The sequence below is a fragment of the Salvelinus namaycush genome, chromosome 37, assembly GCF_016432855.1.
Source record: "Salvelinus namaycush isolate Seneca chromosome 37, SaNama_1.0, whole genome shotgun sequence".
In the NCBI taxonomy this organism is placed as follows: domain Eukaryota; kingdom Metazoa; phylum Chordata; class Actinopteri; order Salmoniformes; family Salmonidae; genus Salvelinus; species Salvelinus namaycush.
Window position 1 is genome coordinate 12,250,585 of NC_052343.1, and position 8,986 is coordinate 12,259,570.

Below are 8,986 nucleotides of genomic sequence, written 5' to 3' on the forward strand. Positions count from 1 at the left end.
AGGAGGCCTGCGTCTTGTGACCGTAGCGTACGTGTAGGTATGTACGGCAGGACCAAATCGGAAAGATAGGTTGGAGCATGCCCATGTAATGCTTTGCAGGTTAGCAGTAAAACCTTGAAATCAGCCCTTGCCTTAACAGGAAGCCAGTGTAGAGAGGCTAGCACTGGAGTAATATGATCACATATTTTGGTTCTAGTCAAGATTCTAGCAGCCGTGTTTAGCACTAACTGAAGTTTATTTAGTGCTTTATACGGGTAGCCGGAAAGTAGAGCATTGCAATAGTCTAACCTAGAAGTGGCAAAAGCATGGATTAATTTTTCTGCATCATGTTTGGACAGACAGTTTCTGATTTTTGCAATGTTACATAGATGGAAAAAAGCTGTCCTTGAAACTGTCTTGATATGTTCGTCAAAAGGGAGATCAGGGTCCAGAGTAACGCCGAGGTCCTTCACAGTTTTATTTGAGACGACTGTACAAACACCAAGATTAATTGTCAGATTCAACAGAAGATCTCTTTGTTTCTTGGGACCTAGAACAAGCATCTCTGTTTTTTCTGAGTTTAAAAGTAGAACATTTGCAGCCATCCACTTCCTTATGTCTGAAACACAGGCTTCCAAGGAGGGCAATTTTGGGGCTTCACCATGTTTCATCAAAATGTACAGCTGTGTGTCATCCGCAAAGCAGTGAAAGTTAACATCATGTTTCCGAATGACATCACCAAGAGGTAAAATATATAGTGAAAACAATAGTGGTCCTAAAACGGAGCCTTGAGGAACCCCGAAATTTACCGTTGATTTGTCAGAGGACAAACCATCCACAGAGACAAACTGATATCTTTCCGACAGATAAGATCTAAACCAGGCCAGAACTTGTCCGTGTAGACCAATTTGGGTTTCCAATCTCTCCAAAAGAATGTGGTGATCGATGGTATCAAAGCAGCACTAAGGTCTAGGAGCATGAGGACAGATGCAAAGCCTCGGTCTGACGCCATTATAAGGTAATTTACTACCTTCACAAGTGCAGTCTATCTCACTACCTGAAACCCTTTTTGGTTCCAGGTAGTGCCCTTTTTGGTTCCAGGTAGAACCATTTTGGGTTCCATGTAGAACCCTTTCCACAGGCGGGACAGCCGAAGAACCCTTTTAGGTTCTAGATAGCACCTTTATTTTCTAAGAGTGTAACTTCTGAACCTGAAGAGAGAACACCAGACCACTTCTTCATTGCAAGCTGACTACAGTCGTCACCTGCCCCAATCCTCTGAATGTTGCCCAGTGTTCTCAGCTATGCCCGTCCAATCTCCACCACCCACACCTTCACCATGGCCCTTAGCCCACTTCAGACCCCACATGGCTCCTGATCACAACCTGCCCATGGAGGGGGCCATACGGACCAAGCTCACCCAGCAGCTGGAGCCAGAACACCTGGAAGTCCACAACGAGAGCCACATGCACGCCGTGCCCCCTGGATACGAGTCCCACTTCCGAGTCCTGGTGGTCAGCCCACGATTCGACTGCCTCTCACTGCTACAGCGCCACCGCCTTCTCAACGAGACCCTAGCCGAGGAGCTGAGGACCTGTATCCACACGCTGGCCATCCAGGCCAAGACACCCCAGCAGTGGGGCAGCAACCCCAGTATAGCCAAGAGCCCACCCTGCATGGGAGGATCCAAGGAGGACCACACGGTGGAGGAGAAACTCAAGGCTGGATGGGACTGACCAGTGAAACTCAGCAGTCATCAACCCTGGTTCTAGAGAGTAACAGCCTGTGCAGGCTTTGGTGCCAGCACTAACTCATCTATTACAATGTGTTGTCTGTTCAAGACCTTGATTAGTTTAATCAGGTCTGGAACAAAAACCTGCACGCCCATATGCCTGCAGTTAAAGATGGTGTCTATTAACATTGTTGTAAACTAGTGTGATATCATTTCATTACTGCTTGAAAGGTTGTTTCTAAATGAGCAGCATCACTTCGGTCTCTTGGCAATTTAATTCAAGAAGAGTTGGGTTTTAGATTAGACTCTTGCATTTAGTGGCCATCACTAGAATGTCTCAAGATCTTGTAGTTCAGTAGCATGTGGTACATTGAACTATATGATATGATATGAAGTGATGGAGTGTGTCTGTTTTGTCTGAAAATTAAATGTCTCGTATGTGAGGGCAGAAGTACAAGAAGTCAAGACAGAATAAAGAATATGTTTTCTCAGGTGCATTGGGGCAGTTTTGTGGTTGGCATTATTTATTACATTATTTATATCATTATACACATTTTATGAAATATTGCATGTAATGTTTTTGTTTTGCATACTACCTTTGCATACACATCTGCAATATAGGTTTAAAAAATTGCTGTGTTTTGATTTTGTAATGGAACTCTAAATGTAGTACTAATGTTACCACATGAGGGCAGTATGTGCAAATGTTCTGTTGATGTGAAGTACAGCGTTGACAGAATGATGACACATGGCTTCATTATTTCCCTATGACACTGCCTTTCATCAATTCTTCAATACGGTAATTATTAAATCCCATAAAACTTTTTATTTAATTTCTCACCATAACAAAATGTCAGTGTTATAGCAACAGGGGATAATCACTCAAATTGTGGAATATAAAGTGTTGGTTAATAGAGGTGGTCAAACTCGATTGTCTTAACTCACATACAGGGTGTATCACAGTTCACTTACTTCCTTATCAATTTGACTTATTAGCCTGTCTTCTCTAATTATTGTGGATGGCTTAGGGCCAGAAGACAGGGTGAAAGATGTTGGTGGTTCTCAGAATGACATATCCTAACCCCATCATGGCCGTGTGTTTCTATTTCTGTCTCGGCTGTATGTGTCAACGTGAAGGTCCTCTTGTCCTACCCTCAACCCCAGGACCTGTCAAAATATCTGTTATTACAAAAACATGTAAGAGTAATGGCACGAAAAACATTGTTGGTGATAGCCCAAACAAACAGTGAACCAACATCTTTTCCCAATGTGCTGTTTTTCCGATAAATTAGTAAACATTTTAATGTTTTAGGAGGTTTTATTGAAATATTTCAGTACATCAACAAACAGGATAACTTTAAAATATGCAACTAAATCAACAATATTCAACAGACCCAAAACAACCATCCAAGCGGCCATTTTTCCCATACATTTTTTAAGTGCTGAAAAGCTCATAAAGATGGTCCTTATTGAATGTGGAGTCAACTCAAGGTTGACTTCTACAAACGTCCCTGTCTGGAATAGACGACCTGTCAGGCCTTACAAAAGGCCCTGTAAGGAAGGTGAACAACTGGTGTCACTGGTTTGAAAAAGGAAAACAGTAACACAACCATTTTATGACCCTTTCTATTAGAGTCAGGCCTCAGGGGGCGGCGTAAACTACTACACGGGCAAAAAGCAAGGGTGAAGGCAATTGCAATAAAGTCTACTGCCTCGGGAAGCAAAGACTTGTCTCTGCAAATTACATTTACCTGTCACAATTCCAGGTGCTGTTATGAGGGAGTGGAGAGGAGGACACGTCAACGATTTTAAACCAGCATAGCATAGTGCTGTTGCAACAAAAATGCCGAAGTTGATTGGTTGATATCCGTCATGAGTTGTTATGAGATGAGAGTTTGTAGAGTTTATTGAACTGCTAGTTCACAACTCAATCAGAAAATTCTGACGGTATATAGGTAGCATGGGTTAGGGTCAATTGCTTTCCAATTGGTAATACTTTGAAATGTATTCATTTAAAACTACATGTAATGTTGACATATAATGTGTTATCTTCAATTCATGAACTGAATGGAAATTAAATTAATGGATGGACAATATTAAAAACTGAAACAAATTACAGCCAACTCTGGTAGATAGGCGGCTTTCCCTCTGGCTGGTCCCTGGTGATGATGGATCATTCAGGGGGTCCCGGGTTGCCCACGTGTCCCGGTCTGGGTCAGTGGGAACCCACCTCAGTGGTAGCCTGCTCTACGTCAGAGCCAGGAGTGATGGTGCCAGGCCGGGCTGGGACCCTGGGCAAGGCAGGGTTCCCGCGATGGCCCCTGATTTACGCTCCCGGCTCTGGACCAGGGCTCCTTTTGCACAGCTGACCCCTCCAGGTTGGCGGTCAGGGGGGCTCGAGGAGAGGAGGGAGGGAGGGAGGCACCAAATGGGTGTCTACTCTGAGAAAAGGCCCTGCCGGGGCCTGCTTGACCGTCCCAGGGGACTATCTCCCTCCACAGCCCCCCTGGTCAGCTGCAGTGTCTGTGCAGCATGTGTGTGGAGGGAAAATAGCCTGTTAAACACATTTAATTAAACCCCTCTAGTAACAACACTTGTTAACTTTACATGTTTTGAATGATAAAGCTGGGGGTGTTACACATTAAAAACTATTAATCATTGTAGGAAATGTTACAAAGACCCATGACTATTGTATGGGATGATTTGTACTAGCTTTATTATCTTATTTTGCATTAAAAACATACTTTGGCATGTCTTCACAGTACACTCGTAGGTCCAAATAGGGAATACATCACATTCAAAACACTAATTACAAGTTAGAAACTTCAGAAAAGGTTTTAAAAGTTCACACTGATCTGATAAATAATCATTATCTGGTTTCACAATGTGAGAAAAAACAAGTGTTGGATTTAAGATGACAGTAATAGCCTATTATAAAAGCCCAGTAAGTCCTTTAATTGGAAGGTTTTTCTCTCTCTCGCAGCACACTGCCTACTAATGAATTCAGTGAATGGGCGGCTTGAAAGAGAAGGACAAAGAAAGAGATAGGGGAAGACAATATCCTTGTGTGGGAGAATTAGTTACACTCAGTAGTCTAAGCATTCAAAGCAGAGAAAAGGGCTACAGGGATTAAGAGAAAAGTCCACACAGGTGGGCTCTGGGAGAAACCAGGGTCACATGACAGGACGTTACCTCGTTTGATAAACACCAGCCGGGCTCACAGGAAGAAGGAAGGGAGTTATTTTATAGGGGAATTAACTGGCGCTACACATCAGGTATTTATTAAGGCAGATCTCCCAGGTGTGCAGTACAACCAAGTCAAACAAAACATCTTGGAGGGTTGCTTAATGAGAAACATCTTGGATCTAAACTTCATAATGGTCAGTAAATAGTCATACTGATAAGGGTTGGGATTTGAGACTAAGAATGAGGCTAATCATATTTCAGTCTTCATGGGAGAGGAGTTAAACAATCTCAAACAATCCATCACACGTAATCACTTTTACACATTTTCCTCCGCACATTTGTCAATCATGTCATTAGATGAGAAGCATTCTTCTACTTCTTCTTTGCCCTTTTACATTTTCACTTATTTTATTCTGGGTGCAAGAACATTTGACCTCTTCACAAACTCCAGTCATAAAATAAGCAGGTCATATCGATTGTTTTTTCCTTTTCAACCAAAGAAGACAAAATGTTCCGTTGTGTAAAAATATCTACTCAATCCCCAAACTCAAAGAAATTATGAAATTGAGTAACATTTTACTTGTGCCACGCAGACTATCATCCTTTGTGTGATGATGACTTTTGGTGTGCATAGTTCGCTGACTCACATGACAGTGGAAAACCGTGACATCAGAGTTGAGTCTGGGGCTGGTTAGGCTGGTTTTGGGCCAGAGTGCACAGGCCTTACCCCTAAGCCCTCTGGAGGATCCACGCTCAGTAACTGACATGCATGCCTCTTATTCTCTCCCCTGCAGGGCTTCAACTAGAGGAGTGTACATGTCAAGACAGATGGGACACAGATAAGACTCCCTCTTTCAACCTCGTCTCTCTCTGTCCTCCCTCCTGCCTCTCTCAAGCTTTCTCTTTCTCAGCCCCCTGTCAGCGTTTCACCAACCTCTGATCTTCTCTGATCTTTTGTTGATCTATGATGCGTCTTTTAACCTGTTCTCGTTCCTTTCTCAACCTTCCCTCTTCTTCTAATCGTCCTTCAGCTGTTTTTAGTTTAAGACGCCCTCTCAATCCGCTGTCGGCCCCCACGCATAGTTTCTCTCGATCTTCTACGCACAAACTATTTTCAAACTTTTCTTAACTTTCCCTCTCAACTGTTTAAAAGCACCCCCTCTGAATCCACTTCCAGCCACCTCGCTCACTCTCTCTGAACTTTTTTTTTTCTCTCGCAGCCTTCTTCTAACTTTTCTCAACCCTTCCCTCAACCTTCTCCATTCCACTCTTAACTTTTCCTCAACTCTCTCTCAACTTTTTAGCTGGCCCTCATGTCAATCCTCTGTAGACCACCTAATGTAGTTTGGCTGCATTTTGTCCTCCAACCTTTTCTCAACTTTTTCTCAACCAGCACTGCCATTCAAGTGAGCTCCGTGCTCCGCTTCTTATAGAGGAATACCAATGCTGAGCCCCCCAGAGAGCTGACAGAGCCTATTTATGTTTAATGCACAGCCTGAAGCTATTATCATATTACCATGTGATGTTATTGCTTTGCCCCCTGAGTATTACTTAATGTTCATGTTTTTAGTCAGAGGTTGTAAGTTATTCAAACATAAATGTTGGGAATCTTTTAGTATTTTGAGTGACAGCCGACAGAGGTACATGAGCCTATGGCTGTAAGGTGCGGCGCCTGCTTTGGCATCAACTCTGTCTTCCTTATGGTCTCTCTGGTTTAGTTTGTTGGACCAAAATGCACTGACATGGATGGTTACTCATAAATGTAACTTCAACTCATAATTCATTCCCTGTCTATAGGAAATGATCAGACCATGCGCAGATACTGAATAGATGAATGCCTCATTCTCAGGATGTTGAGGAAGTATTTAAGAGCAAACAGTAGCTATTCCACATAGTGCTATGGGGTCCCTTTTTCCTGTTGGAAAAACAAGTGGTCACGGTTGGGTCACCTAAACCTAACGTTGCAGTAAACTCTCATGAATGCCCCCCATTCTATCCCAACCTGCTGAATTGCTGAGGAAAGGCACCTGGTGTGTGTTGGTAGTGGTAGTAGTGTCCTATAGAGATTGTTTGGCCGGGCGTAGGGCATAAAGGTCATCCCAACGCAAGGCCAGTGAATAGAGGGTTAATCTTCATCGCTTCAGATGTACGGTCAAGCTGAAAAGAGCCAGAACGCTTGACTCTGGGCTCTGACAAAATGTGATCTATTGTTCATCTGTCGGGCGCCCGTGATATATTCTATCCTAACCTCTCGGACAAAACGTACCCGGCGATTATACAAGCGGGGCCGCTGGCCTGTAACAACGCCAGCTCAGGGAGTTTGGACACCAGGGTGTTTGACCTCTCGAGTCCTCTGCTCTTTTGTTCTCAGTGACCTCTGTCCCTTTTACCCCCCCTCTCTGAACCTAAAACCTCAGTCCCCGCCCTCACTCTCCCACACACCCTTCACACAAACAAATAAAGAAATGGGGCCCTCCAGTTTATTTTATTAGCACTTTGAAACCCAGGCCCTTTAAAGGGGAGGAGAGAAAAATAATAATAGGATTTATTAGGGTTCAAATAAAACACTGGGGCTCAGGTGAAGTTCTGGGTCAGATGGGGGTGTCACCGTGTTTGATTTTAGGAACCCCTCCGTTTTTGTCTTTGACCTTGGAGCTCTGAAATGGTGAAAAACGCAGACTTGGAGACCCCAGATCATATGTTGACGTCAGTGAGTGAGGGGTGTTGGTGACCATATGGGCTCACACTGAGGACCAAGGACCAATGCAGGGGTTATTTCTCTCACTCACTCTCTCTCTCTCTCTCTCTCTCTCTCTCTCTCTCTCTCTCTCTCTCTCTCTCTCTCTCTCTCTCTCTCTCTCTCTCTCTCTCTCTCTCTCTCTCTCTCTCTCTTTCTCTCTTTCTCTCTCTTTCTCTCTCACACAGTTGGAAAAGGTATGCCCCCACACACACACACTTTTTCACATAAATCACACACACACACACACACACACACACACACACACACACACACACACACACACACACACACACACACACACACACACACACACACACACACACACACACACACACACACACACACACACACACACACACACACACACACACAACCAGTCCAGTCCTGGTATGGTGTGTGTTCATTGCCAGGGTGCTGTTGTCCCCTTGTCTAACTCTGTGATTTGACCTAGTGAGTAGTGGTGGCAGGTAGGCAGCCCATGTCCCTTCCTGAATACAATTTACAGTAAACACTTTCCACATAGGTCTCCGCTGACCCTGTGTCATGCCCACTTCTCTTGTTCCCTCTCCTCCTCTTCCCCTGTTCCTCTACTTTACAGTTGGTGCTCCCATCATCTTTTCGACTGTTTACTAAACAGACAACAGACTCTCTTGCAGCCCTACCCCCTCTTTCCTCACATGCATGTCTTTGTTTGGAATCATCTGAGCAGAAAATGGTTTACATTAACTGGTGAGTTGAGTTGCACCCCCGTATGCCCTCAGAACAGCCTCAATTCATCAGGGTATGGACTACAAGGTGTTGAAAGCGTTCCACAGGGATACTGGCCCATGTTGACTCCAATGCTTCCCACAGTTGTGTCATGTTGGCTGGATGTCCTTTGGGTGGTGGACCATTCTTGATTCCTACGGGAAACTGTTGAGGCTGGAAAACCCAGCAGTGTTGCAGTTCTGAACACACTCAAACCGGTGCGCCTGACACCTACTTCCATACCCCGTTCAAAGGTGCTTAAATCTTTTGTTTTGCCCATTCACCCTCTGAATGGCACACATACACAATCCATGTCTCAATTGTCTCAAGGCTTAAAAATCCTTATTTAACCTGCCTCCTCCCCTTCATCTACACTGATTGAAGTGGATTTAACAAGTGACATCAATAAGGGATCATAGCTTTCACCTGGATTCACCTGGTCAGTCTATGTCATGGAACGAGCCGGTGTTCCTAATGTTTTGTACACTCACTGGATACCAGCAGCAGGCCTGGCGTTAAATTGCGGTGCAAGACAGGAGTACTTAGGCGCTCATTCTGGGAGAGGGAAATCTGACAGTGCCAGTCTCCTTCCCTGAGGGGGA

The 8,986-nt window shown here is 44.3% G+C and overlaps 1 pseudogene; it reads left to right on the forward strand.

The window, feature by feature from the left end:
• The first annotated feature begins 1,261 nt into the window (after positions 1-1,261).
• On the forward strand, positions 1,262-1,715 carry LOC120031220 (annotated as a pseudogene).
• Positions 1,716-8,986: the final 7,271 nt, after the last annotated feature.